This window comes from Mustela nivalis, assembly GCF_964662115.1.
Source record: "Mustela nivalis genome assembly, chromosome: 4".
Lineage (NCBI taxonomy): Eukaryota > Metazoa > Chordata > Mammalia > Carnivora > Mustelidae > Mustela > Mustela nivalis.
Genome location: NC_139023.1, coordinates 33839556 through 33854332, shown reverse-complemented (window position 1 = coordinate 33854332; position 14777 = coordinate 33839556). Strand labels below are relative to the sequence as shown.

The 14777-nt window shown below is 46.5% G+C and overlaps 1 protein-coding gene across 20 annotated transcripts in view; it reads right to left on the bottom strand.

The window, feature by feature from the left end:
* APBB2 (amyloid beta precursor protein binding family B member 2) overlaps positions 1-14777 on the bottom strand; it is a 365411-nt gene that overhangs the window by 26907 nt on the left and 323727 nt on the right. Inside the window, exon 1 of one of the 20 annotated variants that reach the window (XM_082728831.1) lies at positions 8317-8453. The exons of the other annotated variants lie outside the window; for them this stretch is intronic. The gene's annotated coding sequence lies outside the window, so the exon portion shown is untranslated. Of the gene's footprint in view, positions 1-8316; positions 8454-14777 lie in introns of those variants that run through there. 20 annotated transcript variants of the gene reach the window in all.

Here is a 14777-nt window from a genome sequence, read left to right as displayed (position 1 = left end):
AGTTGTTTTCTTTTAAAGTCCATGTTTGAAGAGAGTAAGAATTAACAAGTGTCTGCTTTCATTTGGGCTGTATTACAGTAAAATAACAACAACAACAACAAAACAACCGAGCCTCTTTGAGTATCCGTGAAAAGAGAATACAGATACAAGTTACATTTAGGTCTTAAGTGAGACAAAACTCATGCCATGTTACATTTTCAAGTTATAAAATTTAGGGCATAATCAAAAGACAAAATTATGTAAATTATACCTGAATTGTGAAACCATGGGTTAGCTTCCTTCCTGAAAGCAGGAGTGGAAAAACAAAAAAACTACTTGAGACCCCGAAGGCTCCTCTCTGACTGTGACACAGAAGAGGGAAGAAGGGTCTCCACTGGAAAAGTGGCTTCCATGCAGGAAGTACTACTGGGACACACAGCACCAGCAAGACATAGACAAGACTCCCACTGAAAACCATGGTGAGTCTGTGGGTGAAATCTCTTCCAGTCCACGCCCCCAGCCATGTGGAAGGCCTCTCTCAGGGAAGGCACATTCTTCAATCTGTTTCTAAATGTTCTAGAGGACTTAGGGCAATCATCATATAGCCAATCTCCGCTTCTTTGTGCAGACAGGAGGGCCAGTACAGCTAGCACTAAGAGCCAAGACACTCGATCACCTGAATTTTGGAAACTTCCATCTGGATACAAGTATTCCTGATACCCTGTAAACTCAGTAATACCTCAACAAAGACAAACATCAACACCAGCATGACTGACTAAGAAGAAAATCAGCACGATGGCGCTCGTTTCCTTGAATCTGCTCCCCACCCAGGCTCCGTTCTTGGCACACATTATGGTCAAGCCACCCAATAACCCGGCGGGGAGCATCACGACTCATTTTACAAACAAGGAATCCAAGATGGCAAGGAATTTAATTTGCTCAACACCTCCACCAAGAGAAAGTGGTCGATCTCCAGACGGACTCAGTGGGTCTGCTTGCCTTCTCCTTGTCTCTTCTCCTGCGCGGCTCTAGGGCACCCGGCACCAGACTGAGCCCGCCTCTCCTAGGATGCATCCCTCGGTGAAGAGAGGCAGGCTCAGCTCTCCCGCTCCTAGCCTATTGGATTTCTGGTTCCACCACTGTGGGAGCTGGTAACAAAAAGTGCTCTGTTCAGTGGAAACAACTTTCCCAGGCAAAGGCTGAGGGTTTCATCCTTTACACAGCGGCCAATTACCCTGCTGCTGCCCCGCTCATGATGCCCTCCCAAACTCCCCGTGTGTCTCTCTCGGACCTCACTTTCTGCCGCACCCACAGCCTGCGGGGCTCCAGCCACACACCCATCCTTCTATTCTCGAAACACACATGCCTTTTCTACCTTGGAACCCTGGTGCTACCTCTTTCCACTGACTGGATTCCATCTGCCCCCAGGTCTCCAAGGGAAGATTCCTCCTTACTGTCATCACCTCCAGAAAACCCCTCCCGGCCACCCAGGTATTGCCAACCCCTGCAGCCACCTAAAGCTACTCTGCTTTTTAAATTGTTCTTTCTGGGGCGCCTGGGTGGCTCAGTGGGTTAAGCCGCTGCCTTCGGCTCAGGTCATGATCTCAGGGTCCTGGGATCGAGTCCCGCATCGGGCTCTCTGCTCAGCAGGGAGCCTGCTTCCTCCTCTCTCTCTCTGCCTGCCTCTCTGCCTACTTGTAATCTCTCTCTGTCAAATAAATAAATAAAATCTTAAAAAAAAAAAATTGTTCTTCCTTCTACCCCACAAAAAAAGGGGAAATCTGTGGGAGCTGGAACTTTCCCTGCTGTGCTGGTTCATTACCCTAAGTATTTGCTTACCACTGCCTGCTGCATAGGGCCACGTAGTCCATACATATTTTTGAATGAATGAAAGAATAACTAAATAGAGTAAACAAAGGACTCCCCCCTCCCCACCCCACTCCTGGTCATGTTGGTAAGACTCTAAGGCAATGAACCTGGGAGTAATAGGGAGTTGGCTGGATTTCGTTTTCTCCCACTGCTGTTTGCCCCAGACAGCACTTTAAAAATGACTTTAGCTCACATTCCGTTTTCATGTCATCTGAAACTATGTTAATAAAAGATATTTCATGTGAATGGGCAGGAGGAGAGTTCTGAAAAGATTATCAATCTCTTGTGACTCTATCTGAAGTGAAGCAAATCTATACTTTGATCATCTCCAGCAGAAACAATAATGTTTCCAGAGCCCGTAACTAGATTCCTTCTTCAGAACATTTGTCTAAATGAAAACAGCTCCTCTGCTCCTGGAATCAATATATAAATTTCCATTGCACACTGATGTCTATCAGGACTTGTCAACTCCCCCAGTAATTTTCTTTATATTTGTACTCGAGAAGAAATAAACGTTTGCTTATCATTTAGGGAAAAGGCCCCGGACCACACATTTCCATACACAGCGAGGCAGCGAAGTACGGACAGCCGAACCAGGAAGCGTCATGGAGCACGCCGGAGCGCTGGGCTGTCTCAGCAGAATTCACTGCATGATACCACTTGAAAGAATACCCATCTTTGCTGTTCAGGAAGGTAACTTTCTCTTTGTTCCAGCCTCTTTTTTTCTTTTCCAACAAATATAAGAAATCTTGAAGAAACAAGAAACACAGTCCTATGACGACAGCATTGTGTTTTCACACTGTCTGAATTTGCTTTCCTCTTATTGTCCATATGTGTTCATATTTGACAAATGGAATAAAGATGCCACCTTGAAGAAGCTTAAGAGTGGGCTTGGGTTGTCTGAATAATGGTTTGTCACAGAAGTACCCCAAACAGCCTGACTGCCTCCAGGAATCCAGTTTGGAGATTGGTTTTCAGAATACCGCATAGCTGGCCAAAAGTGACTGAACCTTCTTCCTTTACAAAGGACAAGGTCCCTCTTTCAGTTGTCGCTGTGGGTCCCACTTGGGTCCTTGAAACCAGGGTGAAAAACCATGGCCCCGGGATCAAAGACCATCCATCCCCGTCTGTTTTGTTTGTTTTTTAAGATTTTATTTATTTATTTGACAGGGATAGAGATCACAAGTAGGCAGAGAGGCAGGCAGAGAGAGAGGGGTAAGCAGGCTCCCTACTGAGCAGACAGCCCGATGCAGGGCTTGATCCCAGGACCCTGAGATCATGACCTGAGCCAAAGGCAGAGGCTTAACCCATGAGACACCCAGGCACCCCCGTCTGTTTTTTATAAAACACTTTATAAGTGTCACTGGGGGCACCTGAGTGGCTCAGTCATTAAGTGTCTGCCTTCAGCTCAGGTCATAATCCCAGGGTCCTGGAATCTAGTGCCACATCAGGCTTCTTGCTCAGTGGGGAGCCTGCTTCTCTCTCCCCCACTCCCCCTGCTTGTGTTCCCTGTCTATGTCTCTCTCTGTCAAATAAACAAAATCTGAAAATAAAAAAAAAAGGAAAGTGTCACTGGAACACAGCCACACCCACTGGGTTCCTATCGTCTACAGCCGCTCTTGTGCTTGGAGAACAGTAGCTGCAACAAAGATGATATTTAATATCAGGCCTTCTGCAGAAAAAGTCCCCAAACCCTGTTTAGACGACACCCCGATTCAGGGGTGCAGCACACAATGCAGACAGAGACTCGTCGCAGCTAAATAACAGGTGACGCCCAGTGCAAAATGAAAATGGGGGGCTCTGTGTGAAGGAATGACGACCTACAAGACGGTAAGAGCAGAGCATCCAACTGAGCCTGAACGGCACCCCGAGCTGCTGGAATAATCCCCGTGACAGGTGACAGACTCCGGAGCCAGCCAGAAATGGCTCCATCCAGATGCGGGAATAAGAGTGCTTCTCATTTGTAGCTTTTTCAGAACCAAAAACACCTTTTGCTCTACTGCAATCTTTCACGCGTGGCTGACATAAGAGTCGGAGTCAATACGGAACTCTGCCTCACCGTTTTATTTCCAGAAGGTCGCATGTAGGCTAAGAATGTTATTCTTGGGGGTAGGGGGAGGGTGGTTGGGGGCCGAGGTCACGCTAGATTTCTAGCAAACAGCATTTTCATGTAACCTGGCAAACAGATGCATGACACGACATGACAGAATCAGGCCAAATCAGGCCCGATTGTCAACTGGGCTCTCTGCAGCGGCTTTTCCTGGGTCATAATTATTTCAACTGTCATAATTTATTCATCCCCAGACAAGCTTCCATATTCCGGGGTAATTAGTCCAGGGACCCAGGTCACAAGGGCTGGGAGCCCCGTCACTTCCGTCCCTCCTTGAGCCTAAAATTCTGACTAGGAAAGGAATAGCTTCTGCAACAGTATTTTTTTGGGCAAAACCAAACCAAAGTTTGCTTCAAAACCAAAGTTAACTGGTGAAGACACTGTCAGCTTTCAAGTTCATAAATCTGAAGGTGGGAGGGTACAAAAATATCCCATCAGAAACCAGAGGCTTCATTTCTACACTGTACAAGGCAATGGCCTTTTTAGCTCACAGAGTGCTCAGTGATGTTCCCGTAAGATTACCAAGGAATTTTACTCTTTCTGCTTTCAGATACATACAGAACAAATTGTGTTTGTGACAATATATCAGTTCTCGAGACTCTGAAGACTGTTGTATGTGAAATAAACAATGTTCCATGCAATTATCAATGGTTTCTTTCAAAGCAGGAGCAAAGGTAGAGTAATTCTATATGGATTAAAGCTTAAACCTGTCTTCTTTCTTATGTTGATCCTTTATTTCTATGACAGAGTAGAGAAAATGCTCAAAGGTCTATTACCAGATTAGAAAGCTAGTCAGGGGGCACCTGGGTGGCTCAGTGGGTTAAGCCTCTGCCTTTGGCTCGGGTCATGATCCCGGGGTCCTGGGATTGAGCCCTGCATCAGGCTCTCTCTCTGCTCAGCGGGGAGCCTGCTTCCTCCTCTTTCTCTGTCTGCCTCTCTGCCTGCTTGTGATCTCTGTCTGTCAAATAAATTAAAAAAAAAAAAAAGAAAAAAAGAAGGCTAGTCAGGGCAATGAAGGGTGAGAATGGCCTGGAAAGACGGCCATATGCACAGCACTTCTCCATCCTCAGTGGAGAATCAAATGAAATTAAGTCGAGGTCTTCTACAACATAATTTGAAACTGAGTTACTCTATTGTTTAAAGCTTTGTCCTTAAACAGGCATTATTTCTTTTTATCTGTATTTCAAACAGAAATAAACAATGAATCTAAACATTCAGGGCAGTCCGAGAACACAACTCCACTTCCTACCACTACCACATTCAGTCTTGCTCATTTAATCTCTATAGTCCACTTCCTTCACTCCCTCTGCCACAGCTTTGATCTTTCCTGGCCTGGGACTTGCTAGTAGGTCCCTCAGCTTCCACTTCTGCTCCTGACATCCATTCCCCTCACAACATTCACTGAGATCTTTTTTTATGAAATAAACTAGATCACGGCATTCTCCTGGTTACCACCCTTCAAAGGCTTCTCATTGCATTAAGAAGAAAACCCAAGCCTTCCACCACAGCCGAAAAGCCCACAGAATCTTGTCCCCACCTGGCTCTCCCACCCTAGTACACACCACTGGCCCCCTTGCTCCTGGCTCCAAGCTTCTGTACGTGCCAAGTGCCCTCTGCTAGAGCTTCCTACTTGCTCCCCACATACCTGACTTCTTCTCGGTCTTCTGGTTCGGCTCAGATGTGACCTCCTAGGATGGACTGCCTCTTGGTGGCCCCTTTCCCCACGGAACTACTCCACTACATTCTCCATGCCACTGACCATCTTCGTGACACTTATACTCTATATCATTGTGCTCCCTAAATTGTTCTTCTGGCTTCTGTCCTGCCTCTCTGCACCTAGTCTGTCTCATTCCAGCACGTCCCTCACAAGACACCTGACATGCAGATGTTCCATCTGTGCTGAACAGCAAGATAATCTATAGATGATAAATATTGAGCACAACAGAAAATAAAGCATTTTCATCTATATTAATTCAGCTGCCCAGTCAACAAATTCAATCATTTATGGAGAGCATCCTATGCCAGATACTCTATTAGGGCCAGAAGAACCCAAAGGTCTTAGAATTTCTCAAAAATGTTATCGTCTGTGTTTAAAATAGGCATTTAGAAAAGAATAAGTTACACCACTATTTAGTATGTTTTCATGTAACCCTAGGGATTTGTGGAAAAGTCTGGAAACCCAGATGAGTAAAAAGTTATATATTATCAATACACTCTTTAAAAAAAAAAAAAAAAGCAAAAACCAAACCCACCCCCCTGCCACAAAAACCCACCACACCACGAGAAGTATACAGGAAGAGTAAATTGGGGTTTTTCAACTATGTTCCAGGTCTTTAGATCTAGGCGTCACCTCTTCATACTTGGGGACTGTGGACAGATGGAAAGCTTTGCTCAGTCAGTGGTCCAGAATGGAATCCATTTCCCTGGGGGGTCGTTCAAGAGGAAAGCTGTTGAGTTGAGACCAAGAGATGGCGTGACGGATAGTTTTTGAAACAGACTGGAATGACCACATCCAAATAAACAGTGCCCCTGTTCAAACACTTCTAGAACTCAGCTTTTGGCCCTCCTTGCAGTCCCTGACCCCTCTGAGAGGTATCCATGACCCAGGGAAGCAGGTGCAAAAAGCCTGACCCAACAGTCTGATGGCTACCTTCACCCTTAGAGAGGAGGTGACCTTGGCCCAACCTGTGCGCACCTACAGCCTTGGGCTCAGCGGACCTCCAAGGCAGCAGGAGCAGCAACACCCTCTTGCCTCACCTCACTGCTATCCATACTATTTCTCAGGTGTGCTCAAGTTCAAAGGATCTGAAATGGATCCTCGGACAGCATTATGTGAGCGCCAAGAAAGCAAGTGGGTACTTGTTGCATTTTCCATTTTAATCACCAGTGCCAATGCCCTGCACATAGCAGGTGTTCAATAAACACTTATTAAATAAATTATCCCCATTGCTCAAAAGCTAGGACTTGCTGCAATGATAGAGGAGCTCATTCATGCACCAAGTGTCAGAAAGGTGAGGTTCCTAACTCACCTAGCACAGAGCCCATGCCTTCACTCTGAGCATCACTCCCTGCTGAGCCAAGAACCACTGGCACCTTCTTCGACGATAACGGCTGAGGCTTTGTGGAAAGTCTTTCCCCCATTCAGCTTTTTACTCACATTTCATTCTGGACAACACAGCTACCATAACTTTTACAAACTGATGGACAAAATAGGGATTTAAGGCTATTTTCCTCACAATACATTATTCTAAGTCCCTGGGAAAGGCTTCAGGGCACCAAATGATTCATTCACAAAAGCAGCACCAACTGAAAGGCAGTGGCAAAGATCTGAACTTTAGGGAGAAAACTTGCAAACTGCTTTTGTGGCAGAGTAAGGCCTAAGGAGAGACTCCCCCATCCATGGTCTTAGGAAACCAAAACGAGAACACGAGGAAAGCAGGCACAACCCACCATTCAGGATTCAAGTCAAAGCCAGGTTGCAGCTGCAGTTATAAAAAGAAAGAAAAAGACTAATGGGATTGCCTGCTCCTCCGTGTTCTCCTACCCAAGGCAGTAATGAAGATTCACAGCCACACATTAATTAGGGAATCAATAGTCGTGTCTGGTTACGATACTGGTACAGGGAAACAGATAATGGAGAGAGAAGACACACATTCCCTGAGAATCCAATCGAATATTGTATACAGTATTTCCATCACGTTTCTCTTCTTCAAAAAACCCCTTTTGCCAAGAGCAAGGAGGTGAGGGGTTGGCTGACTTTCTACATTTGGGGGAATCTGAAACATTTTCTCACATGTAAGTCACACAGATATTCTAAATCCTATGGCTACAATTATTTGTAAATGCGCTCTCTACACCAAAGAACACTGCTTTTAATCCAAAAATCGGATTACCAAAATCCTGCAATTGTTTTTCACTCCTAATAGACAAGAAGGCAAATGTGGATTATTCACCAGAGGGCATGGGAGATGAATGCACTCATTTACTCAACCAGAACCCTGGCCGCAAGAGAAATGCCCAGCGCACAGCCCGCGAACAGCCCACCCCGGAACAGCTTCCTGCAGCGCTGGTCAACTCGGATCCAAAGACTCCCGTATCCCACCCCACCCCTCCAATCCCTCCCATCTCCACCCTTCTCTCCCGCGAGGCAGAAAGACCCCTCCTCAGCCTTAGCAGCCGCCCACGACCCCGCACTTCGCTAAGCGCCGACTCGGGGAAAGGCAGGGCGCAGCCTTTGTCCCGCGGGTCTCCCGGGCCCGCCTCGCCGTCCCCGCGAGCCAGCTCGGGCTCGGACCCCGCTCGTCCCCTCCGCACGCACCTGCAGACAAAGGCCCGCCCCCCCCCCCCACGTCTCTCACCTTGGCCTCCGCCCCGGCGCTGGGACGAAGACAGCGGTGACCAAGCCAGCCGGCCCTCCGCAGCCGCTCGACCGCACCAGCAGCCACGCGGCCCTTCCGTCTCAAGTTGAAGCGAGAGGCGTCCGCGCCTCCCGGCGTCCGAGCCGGCCCGCGGGCGCTCTCCGCCCGCCCCCGCCGCCGCCGCCGCCTCCGCCCATTGGCTGCTGGGGAGGAGCCGCCCGCCCGCCCCGCCCCCCGCCAGGTGTGCCCCTCAGGTGCACCCGCCAGGTGCTCCCGGCGGCTAGAGACCTGGCCCGTGACTCGCGAAGAGCCGGGTAGAATCCTTCATCCCCCCAAACCCCCAATTCTAGGGCGAACAGCTCCCAATTGGGACTCTCCGCGCTTGGAAAGTTCATTCTAATCCCGCTGAACCGCTTTAGAAAACTGGGATTCTGGTTCCTCACAGGCCCAGCTTGATCCGTGCCGGGGAGGGTGCGGGGGGGGGGGGGGGAGGGGCACTGCAAACCACAGCCAGAAAGCCTGTGCAGTGTCAAGACAAAGCAGGAGCCAACTGCAGTCTGTTAAATCAGGCAGCAAGTTCTGAACAGAGCTGAAAGCTATTTTTCTCGGATTTCCTGCCAATTTACAAGAAACACTTAACAGCAAGTAGTTCGCCCCTACACACCTTTCCAATCCTGGCCTCTCTCAAGGCACCTTTTGTTTAATGCTGACTTGGAGCCAAGATGACACCAGCGTCCCAACACTGTCATCTCTAGTTGAGAAACCCCCATACATAGAAGCAGGAAAGTGTCCAGTTGGCTAAGTGACAGCATTTTAAATAAGTGCTGGCCAGTCATTGACTAAAATAGGATTTGAAAGGAAAACCCAAGGTCTCCTACTGTCTTTATTCTGTGCGTAAGGAAAGTACTTCCTCTACTAATTGTTTCTGAGCGAGATGTTTGACTGGACAATTCAACAAGTGAAATAGGCAGGGGACATCGGCCGTGTTTTCTGCTAATCTTCAAAGTACCATGCACAGAACTGACAAAATGTACAGAGAAAATCAAGGGAATATGCAACTAGGAGGTCTTGTCTCAGTTTATTATTATTATTTTTTAAAGATTGTATATTTTTATTTGAGAAAGGGAGATAGCATGAAAAAGAGAAAGAGAGTTCGAGCATTGAGGGGGAAGAGCAGAGGGAGAAGTGGACTCCCCACTGAGCAGAGAGCCCAATGTGGGGCTCGATCCCAGGACCCCGGGATCATGACCTGAGCGGAAGGCAGACCCTTAACTGACTGAGCCACCTAGGCGCCCCCTTGTCTGAGTTTAGTAAAACACACCACAGATGTACAGGAAACCCTTAATGTTCATGTCTTAAAAGTAGATAAACCATCTACTTGTTTGTTCAACATTTACTCAGCTCTTCCTAAAGGCCAGGCTGTGCTGACAAGTCTGTATGGGGCTTTTCAGGCCATCAGTTGTTTTTCAAGGGGGGATATGTTTTCACTTACGGTATAACTGAATCTAAGACCAGTGATAGCTCAGCCATTTAGAAAAGTTGCTTATAGTTAACTGCTTAGCAACCACCACCTTTTGGCATACAGCCTGAACTGGGGATGGGGGTAAGTTTGGGGCTTGGGGTCCAGCAGTCAGAAGACGCATCACGTGAACTGATTTCACAGAATCCCACCCGTCAGCCCTTCAGAGGCTGCTGTTCCTTCCTTACACATAATTCTAGTGAGTTCAGTTCCTGCCTACAGCAGGGTGGAAATGACAAATCAGAGCTGCCAGATGCTGAAAGGTGACAACACCGTGGGACAGCTGAGCCTGACGTCAGGCTCCACAAGTCCTGCCAAGTCTTACCTGCCGCTGTTCTCTCCAATTCAGCACCCCCTCGCCACTCCCCTGCCTCCATCCTAGGTCCCGCCGCCACCTTCTCTCAATCTCCTAACAGCCTCCCTGGCCCCACTCTCATTCCCGACTGGCTGTTCTCATGTCGGTCACACATGCGTCCTAAATCACCAACCTGAGCATCCACGCTCAGCCTTTAAAACCCTACAGTGGCTTCCTGTTGCCTGGAGATACAGTCCATAACCATTTCCAGGGTCTCTGAGGCCACCTGGGATCTGGTCCTTATTTTCTCTCTAACCAACATGGCAGTCCAATTCCTTCTTCCTTCCAGCCTTACCTTCTTCTGGAACATGCCCAGCGACTTCCCACCTTAGCCTTAGCACCATCTGTTTCCTTCTTCTGAAATGCTCTACCCTGCCCTGCTCACTTGGCTAATCCCCTTCGTCCTTTGTATCTCAGTCCACTTCCTCGAGAAGAATCTTCCTGCCTGGCAGTTCTACACCCCCACCCCCTCCATTCCCCGCTATCCTGCATTGTTTCTTTATCGTCCTCTTCTCTTTCATTTTATATTGAATTTTATATACTTGGTTTTGTGCCTGTATAGTAAAAAATTCAAACTTGGCCAAAGAGAGGTCTGGCCTTTTCCCCTTGGCTTCTGGAGGTGATCTCGAAGACCATGGAAGGTCATGCCTAACACCTGTATTTTTGTTTGTCGGCAGGTCTTGGGTCACACTACATAGTCTAACGATGTGATTTAGGGTAAGGACTTTGGGATATTTGGCATCAATTCTACCCCTGGAGGGGCTGGAGACTGAGGTCAACCACGCGAGTCATCAACCATGCCTATGTGATGGAGCCCCAGTAAAAATTCTGGACACCCAGGCTTAGATGAACCTCTCTGGCTGGCAGTACTCTGTGTGTATCCTTGCACATCGATCCTGGAAAAGTTATGCTGTCCATGACTCCACAAGGAGAGGATAACGGAAGCTCCAGGTCTGGAAATTTCCTGGAAATCTGCCCTGGGTGTCTCTTCTCTTGGCTGACTTTCACCTGTATCTTTTCGCTGTGATAAACCGTAACTGTGCGTGCAATAGCTTGGAGTGGGTTCTGTCTTTCCAGTGAATTAGTGGATGGAAAACTGCTCCTGTGGACCGCTCTCCATTGTATTTTCAGCATCACCCACATTTCCTGATACACAATTAGTGCTTGGTATGTCAAATAAAGATCAAATGTAAAAATGAATATTTTTTCTATATGTAATAAATATTTTTTCTATATTTTTTCAAATGTAATAAATGAGCATTTTTTCCCTATTTTTTTAAATGAGCACATAATGAATATGCAATGCTTTTACAACTTAAAGAATATATTTTCATTTTATCAACTCCTACTTCTGAGCCAAGGCCCAGATCAAAAGTCACCTCTTCCAGGAAGCCTTTTTCTGCTCTCCAGGTATCGTCATTCTTTCTTGACATTGTGTTCTCTGGCCTATCGCTCTGCTTTCCTAAGTAGTCAGTGGCCTCGAAATGTTTTTGTGAACGACCCATGTCAGAAAAACTCTGAAATCCCTAGTGTGGGGGTGGTCCTTACGCAGAGCAAGTACACAAAAGGCATTTACAGAATGAAGACAATTTTAAAAAAAGGTTTTGTTTATAGAAAGACAGGTTCAAGGGTATCGGGGTGGCTCAGTTGGTTGAGCATCTGCCTTCAGCTCTGGTCGGGATCCCAGGTCCTGGGATGGAGCCCCATGTCCCTGCATCCCTGAGTTAGGCCTCTTGCTCTTCAGGGGAATCTGCTTTTCCCTCTCCCTCAGCTCCCCGGCCCCCACTCACATTTTCGCTTTCTCTCAAATTAAATAAATAAAATCTTAAAAAAAAAAATTAGACAGGTTCAGCCACCTATGAAAATCTGATTCCCTGAAAAATAAGGTAACTGTTTCTGTAGTAACTATTATAATGGTGTACAACTCGATTATTTTCTTTTTAAAAATAAAAATGTTCCTCAAAATTATTATCCACTTTAAAAACCTGACACGCTTTAAATAAAAGTGTAGAAGCAGACCGCCAAACTTTTAAAAGTCATCTGACTCCCTAATTAGAATGAAATATTACAGTTTATTTACATAATACATTAAGAAAATAAAATAAAAAAACACAACCACTAATCTTTCTCTCCTCCATACAAACCTAATTGAAAATTCAAGCAGCACACTAATAACCTATGATGTCCCCAAGTAGCATAGAAAAATCAATTTTATTTCCTTTAGACCTGCATTTAAACTGGATAATAACTGCCATGATGTGCAACAGCCGTAATCCAATTTCAATTTGTTTGATTAGATGAGTATGAACATTAAACAAGAAAGTCACAGGATTGTCATAACAATGTTCACGCTGTTAACTCATTACAGAACAAAGCATTTTCATTTGCTCCTAGAAAACATGTCACTAGAAAATATAGAAATATGAATTCAACAATCCTCGAATGCCATCCACAAAGATCTTCACTTTGTCTCACCCAGAGATAAAAGCAGCTTTATACTTCGAGGCCACTGGAAACTCTGATTGAATTTAGGATGAGAAAAACTCCAAATGTTTCTTTCTTTCTTTCTTTTTTTAAGATTTTGTTTATTCATTTGATAGGCAGAGATCACAAGTAGGCAGAGAGGCAGGCAGAGAGAGAGGAAGAAAAGCAGGCTCCCCGCTGAGCAGAGAGCCCGACTGAGGGGCTTGATCCCAGGACCCTGGGATCATGACCTGAGCCGAAGGCAGAGGCTTTAACCCACTGAGCTACCCAGGTGCCCCTCTAAATGTTTCTTTAAATATAGGAAGTTGTATTTAAACATTCTGTTGTACCACCTTGTATAATCACTAAGGCTATCCAGGCAGGACCCAGGTCAGGGGTTCTCAAATTATAATGTGCATAATAATCATTAAAATGAAGATCTCAGGGCTCACTCCAGGAGTATGATTTGGTAAGTCTGGGGCAACCTCTCACCCACCCCACCCCACTCTTTTCATATATGCACCAGAAGGATTCGGAGGCAGATGACCAGTGGACTATACATTGAGAAATGTTTCCAGAGAAGGGGCTGGACCTGGGTGGATGAGGGCAGTCAAATGACACAGATAGAGACAACGGACAACGCAATGTTGTGCCTTCTTCTGTGTGCCCGGGGACTCAAGCATGCCTTATTTGGTTTTGGTATCTTCAACGCCCCGCTCAGCAGGGAGCACCGACAAAATTAATTTCACTGTAGTTAGGTTGCATGCCCCACACTCACATCGACCTGCACTTCAGGAGAATTCACCCAAGATGCGCTTCTGGGTGTCACACATGATCCCAACAACGTTATCAATAGAGCAGGTGGGATGTTTGGGTAGGCCCTTGACCTAGATCAGGGCCTTTCCAACTTCAGTGCGCAAATGCAACCTCCGGGGATTTGCTCAAATGCCAGCTCTGAATCAGTAGCTTTGGGGTGGGACCTGCGTTTCTAAAAAGCTCCTAGGTAATGTGCAAACTCTAGTCCAAGACTCCACTTTGACAGCCAAGAACCGGATGTCAGTTAGCCCAACAAGGACCAATAAATAGTGAAAAATGCAAACTCAGACCTACAACAGACTTGAACGACAAAAGCCATGGAGTTGAGCACTGAGAGTAATATTTTCTGACTTATTTTAAAGGACTGGGTACCCTGGATGGTTACTCTTAAGAGCAAGACCTAACGTGATTTTCTTTTTTTAAAGATTCATTTATTTATTTATTTGACAGACAGAGATCACAAGTAGGCAGAGAGGCAGGCAGAGGGGGAGGAGGAAGCAGGCTCCCCGCTGAGCAGAGAGCCAGATGCGGGGCTCCACACTAGGACCCTGGGATGATGACCCCAGCCGAAGGCAGAGGCTTTAACCCACCGAGCCACCTAGGCGACACTAACATGACTTTTTAAAAGAACCTCCACCGCCCCCACAAAACACCAGATACAGCAGAAGCTTTGCTTGTACTCACATAAGGATGAAACCTTTATTCTAAATCCCCTCCAGGTTTTGGTTCCTGTACAGCTCAGGTCATGATCTCAGGGTCCTGGGATTGAGTCAGGAAGTCTGCTTCTCCCTCTCACTCTCCCTCTGTGCTTTCTCTCTTTCTCTTTCTCAAATAAATAAATAAAATCTTTAAATAAATAGACCCACCAGGTTTGACTACAGTATGCTGTAATGAAACTTTTGAAAAGAAAAAAAAAAAATTCTCCTGTCCGATGGCCTGAAGACTTCATGTTCTGCCCCATGAAATGCAAGGGCTTTTTATAATAGATGTATACAACAAACATTTTTGGTAAGTGGTAGACATTTCCAAGTCCTAGTCAAGAAGCAGAGTTCATTTCCTGCATGCAATATTCAGCAGATACCACCTCCCACCAGACCAGGACAGCGGGCACTTCCCCAGCATTCACTGTACTATGAAGAAATTGACTTGCCCCTCTTCCCCCTCACCTCACCCACTAGTTTTCCTGTTCCTAACTGCTGGGTGGTGGAGCACACATCATTACTGTTGGGCTGGCAGGAAGGGCTACTAAAGATGGCGAAAGTTCCCGCCACAAGACCTGAGCTCGGACAGGAGAACAAAGGCCCAAGC